Source organism: Rhinatrema bivittatum, chromosome 7 (assembly GCF_901001135.1).
Source record: "Rhinatrema bivittatum chromosome 7, aRhiBiv1.1, whole genome shotgun sequence".
Classification (NCBI taxonomy): Eukaryota; Metazoa; Chordata; class Amphibia; order Gymnophiona; family Rhinatrematidae; genus Rhinatrema; species Rhinatrema bivittatum.
In genome coordinates, this window is record NC_042621.1 from 285,831,146 (window position 1) to 285,842,389 (window position 11,244).

Below are 11,244 nucleotides of genomic sequence, written 5' to 3' on the forward strand. Positions count from 1 at the left end.
AGGTTTGACTGAGTCACTTCAGGAGTTACCTGGGACAAATCTTTGGTTTCAAAAATGTCCTTCCACTCTCAGTTTAAACTTTGTTTTGGTAATTCATTATCCGCAGAAAATTTAGCTGGAAAAAAAAGCAAAGCTGGGGCAATCCAGGGTTGAGGCTTAATTTTAGCTAATTATGCATCACTATCCATAGTAACATAGTAATAAAGTAATGTTGGCTGAAAACAACCAAACGCTCCATCCGGTCTGCCCAGCAAGTCTCTTATGGTAGTGACGGCCACCATGTGCACGTTACCCCCAAACCTTATGCTACGGATAGTACTGCCACTCCCTACCGGTTGCCCCCCAAGCCTTATATTAAGGGTCAGTTAATTTTATCCCGCATAATACGTAAATATTAATATATTATGGTTTTCATAGTTAATGAAGTTAGCATTTTTTGTAAAGACTATTCAGTTTAAATGTTTTACTGTGTTCAAACTGTTATATGTAAAGCTGGTTGCTAAATTATTGTTTCACTGTAAACCGAGGTGATGTATAGCTATACGTACCTCGGTATAAAAGAATCTATAAATAAATAAAATAAATAAAATCTACAATCAAAACCAAGCAATGGTCAAACCCATAACAAAATTACTGCTAAGCAACATTTTTATGGAGTGAGCAGCCTTCTGGATGATTCAGACGATGCTGCTACTTGAACGTGCTTTGCTTTTGGACTTGCGCATAGAAGCAATCCTGTGCTTTTTTCCTAAACTCTGCATATCAGTACTCTAGATCAGGGGTGGGCAATTCCGGTCCTCGAGGGCTGCAAACCAGTCGGGTTTTCAGGATATCCTTAATGAATATGCATGAGAGAGACCTGCATACACACTGCCTCAGTTGTATGCAAATCTATTTCATGCATATTCATTAGGGGTATCCTGAAAACCCGACTGGTTTGCAGCCCTCGAGGACCGGACTTGCCCACCCCTGCTCTAGATCGTAAATGGCATTGCCCAAATCCCGTTTTTCCCTTCCTGCTCCCACCCTGATAGTATCCTGGTGGAAAGTCATTGTAAAATCTCATGTTTGGGTGACTTTCCTCACTCCAAATGACATCACATCTCCACTGATGTGTACCGTGCTGTTCGTACGTCTCACTGTGCATGTAAAACCGGCCCCAAAACCATAGACCATTATCAAAACCTCACCTCAAGTTACTAGCTTGCCCTCTATAGTGGTATAAATATTTGACTACTATTTGTGCCACTCCAGAGGTTCTCTCTCTCTCTCTCTCTCTCTCGCTCTCGCTCTCTCTCTCTCTCTCTCTCTCTGCCCAAAAAAAAATCACAAATTTCATTTTGGGCACCTTGCACAGCCTAATATTTGATGTGTGACCCTGATAGACATTTGTTGCCTTTGTAAATGTTGTTCCAGCTCACCCAATTTCTCCCAGTCTTACAGTTCTTCTTCCAGATGCAGACATTGTCAAAATGGGGATGTATTTTTGAAATTCAAAACTTGGATCTTTGTGTGACTTCTCTGCATCCTATTTGCTATAACAAACCATATCGGCTGATGATCACTGGTGCTCGGGTGAGCATCTCCATTGTCATTAGAGACATTATCCCCATTAGTGAACACTAGGTCGAGTATCACACCCTCCCTCGTGGGTTCCATTAACACTTGTTTGAGGAGAAAAGATCCGAGCCACGCAGCCTGCATCGGAGGAAACTTTCCTTCTGCCTCCCCCCACCTTCCCCTCCCTTCCCCTATCTAACCCACCCCCCAGCCCTATCTAAAAAAAAACCCCACCTCTTGTTGTACAAGTTACGCCTGCCCGAAGCAGGCATAACTTGCGTGCGCCAGGCCGGCCGCCGATGTGCAATTCCCAGGCCCAGGAGCTGTTTCGGAGGCCTCGGCCATGACCCCGAAACGAACCTGGGCCGGAACCACGCCCGCGGCCCCACCCCCAAATAACGTGCCACTGCGACACGGCCCCTGACACGCCCCTCCCCCCAGGAAAGCCCCGGGACGTACGCGCATCCAGGGGCTTGCGCGCGCCGCCGAGCCTACTCAACATAGGCTCGGCGCACGCAGGGGGTACTTCGGCCAGGTTTTCGGGGGGTACGCACGTATCGTACGCATGTACCCCTTTGAAAATCTGGCCCTACATGAATTATTTGCTTCAGTATTCATTGAGGAAGATGTAAGAGATATACCCATCACAAAAAACTCACCCAATATACACACACAGGGGCAGATTTTCAAAGGGGTACGCGCATACTCCCCGAAAACCTGCCTCAAGTTCCCCCTGCGCGCGCCGAGCCTATGTTGAATAGGCTCGGCAGTGTGTGTAAGCTCCGGGACGCGCATAAGTCCCAGGGCTTTCCTGGGGGGGCGTGTCGGGGGCATGTCGGGGGGGGGGTGGTGTCATGGCAGCACGTCATCCGGGGGCGGGGCCGCAGGCATGGTTCCGGCCTAGGGGCGTTTCGGGGGCATGGCCTCTGAAACTGTTCCCAGGCCGGGGAATTGCGCAGCCGGTGCGCGCGAGTTGCGCCTGCCTCGGGCAGGCATAACTTTTCAAACAAAGGTAGGGGGGGTTTAGATAGGGCTGGGGGGGTGGGTTAGGTAGGGGAAGGGAGGGGAAGGTGCAGGGGGGTGGAAGGAAAGTTCCCTTCGAGGCCGCTCCGATTTCGGAGCGGCCTCGGAGGGAACGGAGGCAGGCTGCGTGGCTCGGCACACGCAGGCTGCCGATTTTTCACAACCTTGTGCGCGCCGACCCTGGATTTTAAAAGCTATGCGCGTATCTATTAAAATCCGGCGTACTCTTGTTTGCGTTGGTCACGCGAACAAAACTACACGCGGGCGTACTTTTTTCAAATCTGCCCCACAGTGTATTCCAGAAACCCTTTAAAGTGAGAACACACTAACAAAACTGAATAGGTTTCTCTGGTCAATTTTTCTTATTTATAATATAGCCACATATAAGATCAACCACACATATTGTTTGATCTTAGCCACGAAACAGAATTTATGCTGATAGAACGGTGAGAAAAATTTGAGTCATTTTATGAAATGGAGTGTATTTTTTGAAGATCATTTCCCCTGAAGCAGGACCGGGTGGTCCGAAACGCGATTGTGTTTGAATAATTTTTTCTCATCAGAAATTTGATCACCTCACTTGTTCCCATTTCCAGGTCGTTTATAAATAAATTAAAAAGCAGTGTTGAAGATATTTAGATGAGTATTGCTCCGTCGGGTTATTGACTCTTGTGACAATTTGTAATATGAACTTCAATGGAATGTTTGTTTTGTGATTGGAGTTCGTCAGCATTCATGAAGACTTTATATTTTAATATAGAAATAAGAAAATACAAAAAAATTTGAAGTTAAAAATAAGAGTAAAGTAAAGGAACCTATGACCAAATTATGAGTTTGATTGATATACAAACTCTGTGAGTGGGGGTCCTCCAAACAATATGTGTGGTTGATCTTATATGTGGCTATATTATAAATAAGAAAAATTGACCAGTGAAACCTATTCAGTTTTGTTAGAGATATACCCATGCCAGAAATGATATTCAAATGTGATGATTCACAGGATTGTAAACAAATCTCAATGAACCTCGAAAATATTCTAGGGCAAATTGACAAACTAAAGAGTAGCAAATCACCTGAACCAGATGGTATAACATCCCAGAGTGCTGAAAGAACTGAAAACTGAAATTGTGGACCTGCTACTGGAAATTTGTAAATTATCATTAAAACCGTCCTTGCTCCCTGAAGATTGAAGAGTTGCTATTGTAACACCAGTATTTAAAAAGGGATCAAGGGGTGTTCTAGAAATTTACAGACCAGTGAATCTGACATCTGTGCCAGGCAAAATGGTAGAAACTATCATAAAGAACAAAATTGCTGAACATATAGAAAGGCATAGTTTAAAGGGACAAAACCAACAGGAATAGCCAAGGGAAGTCTTGCCTCACAAATTTACTATATTTTTTTGAGGGTGTAAATAAACATGGATAAAGGTGATATAATGAGAGATTTCTGAAATTAAAAAGTCATGGGATGGGGGCAGTGTCCTGTTGTGGATTGCCAACTGGTTAAAAGATAGAAAAGAGAGTAGGGCTAAATGGTAAATTTTCCAATGGAGAAAGGTGAAAAGTGGAGTGACCCAGGGATCTATTATGGGACCACTGTTTTTTAATATATTTATAAACGACCTGGAAATGGGAACAAGTGAGGTGATCAAATTTCCGATGAGACAAAATTATTCAAAGTTGTTAAATCACAAGAAGATTGTGAGAAATTGCAAGAGGACCTTGAAAAACTGGGAGACTGGGCATGAGTAAACCAAATTATAGCTACATAATGCAAGGTTCTTCATTGGGAGTCACCATTTAGGAAAAGGATCTAGGTGTCATTGCTGACAGTACTTTAAAATCTTCTGCTCAGTGTGCATCAAGAAAGCAAACAGAATGCTAGGAACTATCAGGAAAGATATGGAGAATAAACCAGATAATATCATATCTACCACCACAGGATCCTGCAGTAAGCCATTTTATTTATGCTATTGTCTAAGTTTGCATTATTTGATTTTATGTTTTTTTCTGTATGTCGCCTAGGCCCTCTCTGTGTTAGGCGACTAATACATTTTTAATAAAAGTAAAATGTATTGCTCTATGGTGCACCCTCATCTTGAGTACTGTGTGCAGTACTGGCCACCAAATCTCAAAAAAGATATAGCAGTATTAGAAAAGATACAAACTGATAAAAGGGATGAAATGATTATACTGTGAGGAAAGGCTAAAGAGGTTAGGATGCTTTAGCTTGGAGAAGAGAAGGCTGAGGGGGGAGATATGATAGTGGTCTATAAAATAATGAGTAGATGGAATGAGTAAACAATCAGTTGTTTATTTTTTCTTAAAGTATGAAGACTAGGGGACAGAAAATGAAGTTACTAGGTGATACATTTAAAACTATTAAGAGAAAATATTTTTTTCCCAACACATAATTAAGCTCTGGAATTTGTTGCCAGAGGATATGGTGAAAGCTATTTGTGTAGTTGCATTTAAAAAAAATTTGGACAAGTTCCTGGAGGAAAAGTCCATAAACCATTATTAAGGTGGAGATGCAGAAATTCACTGCTTATCCCTGCGACTGGCCACTGATGGAAATAGAAACTGGGCTTGATGGGCCTTTGGTCTGACCCAGTATGGAAAATCTTATGTTCTTAAGATGGATAATTGGTTCAATATTCAGAAACATCCCATTTAGATGGATAACTTGTGAGTTATCCGTCTAAATGACTTTGAATTTTGACCTGTTTGAAATAAGTGCTGGCAAATGCCTGATCCCTGTTGCGTTTGGCTGGTCGCAAGATGGACCCGGGGCCAGCCACTCTTACCTCTAGCCCTGAGACACTGGTGGGATTCCCCAATGAGAAGGCATACCCCCCCGGACAGGAAACGCAGTAAGGCGCCACGTCTGTACGGGCCCCAATGCGCCAGTTTGTAGAAAGCCACCACCAGCAGCCCTGGGCTCCTCTAGATGTGCACATGCCGAAATTGCTGACTTTTAAAGGGCCCATGGTGGGAAATTCCCCGCAGCACTCTATTTAAGGTTCAGGAGCAGTTCCCTATTTAAGTCTCCTTCTGGTGCCCCTCAGATGCCTCTGCAATAGGTTGACTCCTTAGCAGTAGCATTTTGCCTCTGTGTTCCTGGTTCCTGTTCCTCGCCTCCTGTTTCCCGATCCACTGAGTGTCTTGAGTTCCTGTGTCCTGTTCCTGGTTCCCTCACAAATCTGGTCTTCTTCTGAGTTCTTGTCTTCTTGGTCTGCCTCCCCTCGTCTATCTTCAGCATCTCATCTGTCCTGCTGTTCCTCCTCTCATTGCCCCTTCGGATTGGACTCCATGCTTTGACTTCGGGTTGTTCCTTGATGGTGCTTGACCTCCACCTGCCTTTGACCTCTGCCTGCTTATCATCTTGCTTGAACTCTGCCTGCCCAGACCTCTGCCCTCCTCTGACCTCAGCCTGCACCAGTCTCTGCTGCCTGCCGCCTGTCCCGACCTCTGCTTGTACTGACCCTGCTTCTCTCTGCGCTTGCCTGTAACATACTTGCGACAGATCTACATCCCAACAGAGGCCCATGCCTAAGTTCAGTCAGCCCCGTCTTGTGATATTTCTATTTCATGTTTTTATTGATAATGGATGACTAGTTTTATCTAATAATATACCTGTGGCCCCTATGCCACAGAAGGGTGTATGGAGGCTGACTATGTTAGCAGGGTTGCAGATAAAGGAAAGGTTTCCTTTTGCAAGGAGGCCAGGGTGCCATAAATCTTTCAATCTCTCTAAGTAAGCATCTTCTGGAAGTGCACAAGATGTGCACTGAGGCCAGGAGTTAGTCGGAAGTAAGAGAAGAATCTTCCAGAGGCCTGGGTCATCTTCAGTGTCAAGGGGTTGTTGCTCACCCCTCGGACAATCAAGGGGGTACATCCCCTCAAGGGCCTGGCAATTAGGAGAGACAATAAAAAGCTCTGGCTCTCCCGAGTCAGTGGTGTGTTTGAGATTCCACTGGAAGAAACTGGTTGGAGCTGAGATCCTCTCGAGGGACCCCAGAAGGCAGCAGTCAGGAGTAAAGGCGGGGAATTTTCCACTAAAAATACCTAGATGCCTAAGAACAAGGATGAAAGACTGCTCAGAAGCTGCAGGTTACCCCTGGTGCTTACTGGGTAAGGACTCTGCTGGATTAGGACCCTACACTGAGCCAGAGAGTGCCTGCAGTGGGCATGGGGGAATCTTGAAGACATTTCTGACAGGTTTTCCTGCAGCTGATCAGAAGTTCCAGTGAGTAACCATCTATCTGGTGGAGGAGTGGAATAAAAAGACTAGTCTGGTGTGCACCAGGGGTCAAAGGAGGGAGAAGTAACAAAGTTATTGGAGACTTTGTGTTGCAACACAAAGAGGAGATTAGGAAGAGAGGACTCAAGTTTTCTTTGAACTGTGCTTTCCATTTGAGTTGTACTTCTACCTGCAGGTACGTGACTGTCGTTATGTTTAACGTGAAGCCTCTGAATTAAACTCTTTCTTCTTTGGAGCACAGCTAGAGACTGGAGAGTGTTTCATTTGGATGGAGTGTTCTCTGCCAGGCACCTGCCCCCGGCTCTTGGCCCTGGAGAACTGTTTCGCACCCCAAGGCTGGGATGGTGGCCCTAATGAAAGAGCGGGTGGGTTTACACACACTACAATATAGTTGTTTTACCTAGGTATAGGCTTAAACAGATAATTCATTGAATATACTTTGTTCAATATATTTTTTAAAGTTATTTAATTCATTTTGTTATGACCCTATTTAGTCAGATATAAAACTGTGAGCTTCCTGGGTCAGCCAGACATGGCTATGCCTGTTTTCTTTATAGTGAATGTAAGGAAATGTTTTGATTTCTTGGATTTCTCGTGCATGGTCTTACATATGTGAGAATTGCATATATCGTTTTAATGCCTTTTTATTTTATTTACTTTATGAATGTTTCTTTTTTTTAACCGTAAGCATTCTAATAATAATTTTTTTAAAATGTAATGCAAGAAAAATGCTGTTTATACTGCAGCCTAACTCACATTTTCAGCATGCATTTATTGCATCTTTTCAATTTCACTCTGCTTTTGCTTATTTCTCAAACGGGGGGAGAGAACATCATATCAGTTTGATTCTTTCAAATATATATTCGCTTTCACGTCAAGGTTTGTTAACCAACAGTTTCAAGAGCACAGCTCTCAGCCTGTCAGTGTGAGGAGCACCAGATGCTTTTTCTCCTCAACTCAGGCACAAGTGTGATTTCATTCTAGTGCGCCACAAAACTATAAAATAAAGCAAGTTTAAATCATAGGAAAAACTCATCTTTTTTTTACCTGCTCTATTATTAACAGAGATGGACAATACCATGGTCTTGGATAGCCCACAGTTTGGGTCTTTCATAGCCGGAGGGGTTTACAGACTCGCATTCCGAGATGGGATAGAAACCCAGAATATGACAGCCGATAACGACCCTACAGCCCATCTAGTCTGCCCAGTTGAATTCCTGACACATTGCCACAGTCCACTGTTATGGGCGGCCAGAACTGAGGCATAAAGAGTTGGATTATTGTTGAGGCTTTAGCTGTTTTAATACTATGATTCTACGACTACTTATCGTATCGAAATCACTGCTGGATGTATGCAGTTTTGTACACATAAGGTACAGTCCATACTCCTTGGAACTTACAATCCGGTCAAGATAAACATACCTAACAAGCAAGATTTTACAGGACATGTATTTATTATAGAGACTTAGTAAAGATTTAAAATCAGCTTTCACAAGTTGAGTTTTTATACTGGATTTCAATACGGCCAGAGAAGGGAGCATGAAGCACTGGCTCGAGAAGTTTATTCCAGGCATATGGCGCAGCAAGGTGGAAGGCGCAGAGTCGGGAGTTGGAAGTGAAATATAATTAATGTCATGAACATAGACAGATGGATTTATCGAAAGTGTTGATTGTTAAAGTTAGTATATGAAATAATCTTAGATTAAATAGTGTTTTGGTGGTCTGTGTGATACTCAAAGCAAAATGTAAAAAATGTGATTTATCTTGGTATTCAAAGCAATTCAATCTGAGATTATTTTTTAAATATTAATTTTGTTATCACTGTAAGCAACTTCTAATATTTTTAAATATGCTTCTGTGTCATATCTCTTGATGTTATCCTTATTAACAGCATTACTACTGATTTCATGCTACTCACCTTACTATTACATTGCTTGTAGGAAATTGGTTGAACAGCCATTACCACTGGCGAGATATAAGATTCAATATAACATATGTACGTGGCCTCTTTTTGCACACATATTTTATGCTAATTTATAATGGCAAAGTACCCCCTAAAAATGTAAGCAGAGAAACATTGACATTTTTAGATGTTTATTGAGTAACGTAGTCAAGGAGAAAGCAATATCTTTCACTATGCTAGCACACTATAGCTCCTGGCGCACAACTTTTCCTATGATATCCATGTACATGTTTAATTAAATTTCCAGGTGTTAGGTATATATTCAGTGATCCCAAACAGTGTATAATGCTCATTGATGAGAAGGCTTCTCCCTATGGAATGGTAGCTAATCTATAGCTCATCGTAGGGAAGGGTTGATTCCTCTTGGTTTGGGTGGAACAGTCCTTGATTTAGTTTATTGCTACTGCCAAATACACTTTATATATTATAATATATATATAGATATAGATATAGATATATAGATATATTAATTGATTTTATGACTTGATTTTATGTTCTTAATTGTATATTATTTGATATATATTATTTGTATGTATTTATTCATTCTTTCACTTTATAAATCACATATAGCAGAAAAGGTTAGGTATAGAGAGAGAGGGAGTCACTGTATACTGCTGATGCTATACTGTACCTCGCCTAGAGTATTTTCGGATAAGTGGGCATGTGCCATATTTGATCAAATAAATAATGAAAGGGATTGTTTTTCCTTTGTAAATAATATCCTCCTAGATGTGTGCATTGGATCGCTCTTATTTTTGTGGGTTAAGCAAGGAAATATTGGCATATGTTTACATTTTTTTCTTTCCTTTTCGATATTTATCCTTTTTCTCCTTGTTTGCGATTTCTCTGTCTTCTGTGTGCATTCCAATTGCTTGTTCAAACTGCTCTTGAAATTTAATTGTAAATGTTTATACCTAGAAAATAATAAAATATAAATGGAGGGTGTATTTGTGTGCAACAAAGAAATCATGTGCTTTCCCTAAGTATAAAGGGACAATTTTCAAAAGGATTTACATGCTTAAAACATGTGTAAATGCACTTTTCCTATGCAAGTGGGCTTTTGAAAATTGCTAAAGCATATGCCATTGAATTGCCAATAGGTTTCACTAGCGTGACTGCACTTTAAGATGGTAACTTTAAAACGAGCATATTAGCCCTGGTATTTCTAGTAAGTTAGTGTTCTAATACTCCCCTAATTTCTGTGTTATTCCGCATTCCTCTCAAGATTGAATTGATTTAAAATGGTTTTGAATGATTGTAAAAGTACTTTTTGAATGTAAGTTAGAGAGAGAAATTTCTAATTATCAAGCCATTTCTTTTTGTGTTTCTATTGTAAATCATTTATTGTGATTTATTAGAAAATTAATAAAGAATTAAAAAAAAAAAACCAAGCGTGCGGGCACCATACACACACATATGTGCATGCGCGTGTACATATGCAGGAATTTTAAATCGTGCACACAATTGCACGTGTATGATTTAAAATACACCTTTCACATGTATATGAGCTCCTAATTTCAAGCGGTTATTGAAGCAAACATTATTCGCGTATCTTCCTTAGAAATTTGTCGGTTTTAACGCCCGCAGAAAATCAGATTTTAAAACATGGTCCTGTGAAGGGCATTCCCAGTTTTACCAGTTAGTCCATTAGTTTGCCCAGTCTCTCTCAAGGTGGACTGGAAATCTGTCATAGAATATTTATATATTTTATTTACTCACAAAAAGTTGATCTAGTCAATGATCAGCAGGGATTAAAAGATCCCTTTACTGAAACAGAGATAAAACACTCAGCTGTAGAGAGGATCAGGACCGCAAGGTATGTATTCCTTCACCTGCTGGAGTCAGAGAAATAATGGAGGATCGCAGGTGGCACACTGGGTTATAATAGGGTGCCTTGAACTTTTTTCTCCGACTCCACCTGCTGGAAGGGAGACACAACCCAGCAGTCTGGACTGATCCTGGTACGTACAGGGAACAAGTTTTCTGCAGACTTACATCTCATCAACGATAAGACGTAAACATGCACGGCTAACAGACTGCTGCGCGCTGCACCGTCGGATTCAAAATACGTACAAAAATGCTGGTCCCGCCTCGGAATGCCCCTGACATGCCATGACTTAGCCCCTTTTCCCCTCTCATTGGGGTGCTCACGCACATGTATATGTGCGCATAATTGGGCCGTTTTTAAAATAAGAGCCGCCCACACTTGGCCCAGATTCTTGCATACATGGGACTTTTAACACAAGCAACTCCTTAAAATTCACCCCTACGATCATAAATGGGCTTTTGAAAATTGCTACAATAGTATGTTACATTTACATGTGTAACGCCTTTGAAAATTACCACCACAGGTTCTTCAGATAATGATACTCATCCAAACTTTTTTACAAAAGAAAATGTTATATCTCAGTTATAGATATAAATAGATGTTA

At 41.6% G+C, this 11,244-nt stretch overlaps 1 long non-coding RNA gene across 2 annotated transcripts in view; it reads left to right on the forward strand.

The window, feature by feature from the left end:
- LOC115095961 overlaps positions 1-10,134 on the forward strand; it is a 148,939-nt gene extending 138,805 nt beyond the window's left edge. The window contains exons 6-7 of one of the 2 annotated variants that reach the window (XR_003857922.1): positions 7,091-7,214; positions 7,915-10,134. This is a non-coding gene — a long non-coding RNA (uncharacterized LOC115095961). The remainder of the gene's footprint in view (positions 1-7,090; positions 7,215-7,914) is intronic. The other variant, XR_003857923.1, reaches the window with a different exon arrangement.
- Positions 10,135-11,244: the final 1,110 nt, after the last annotated feature.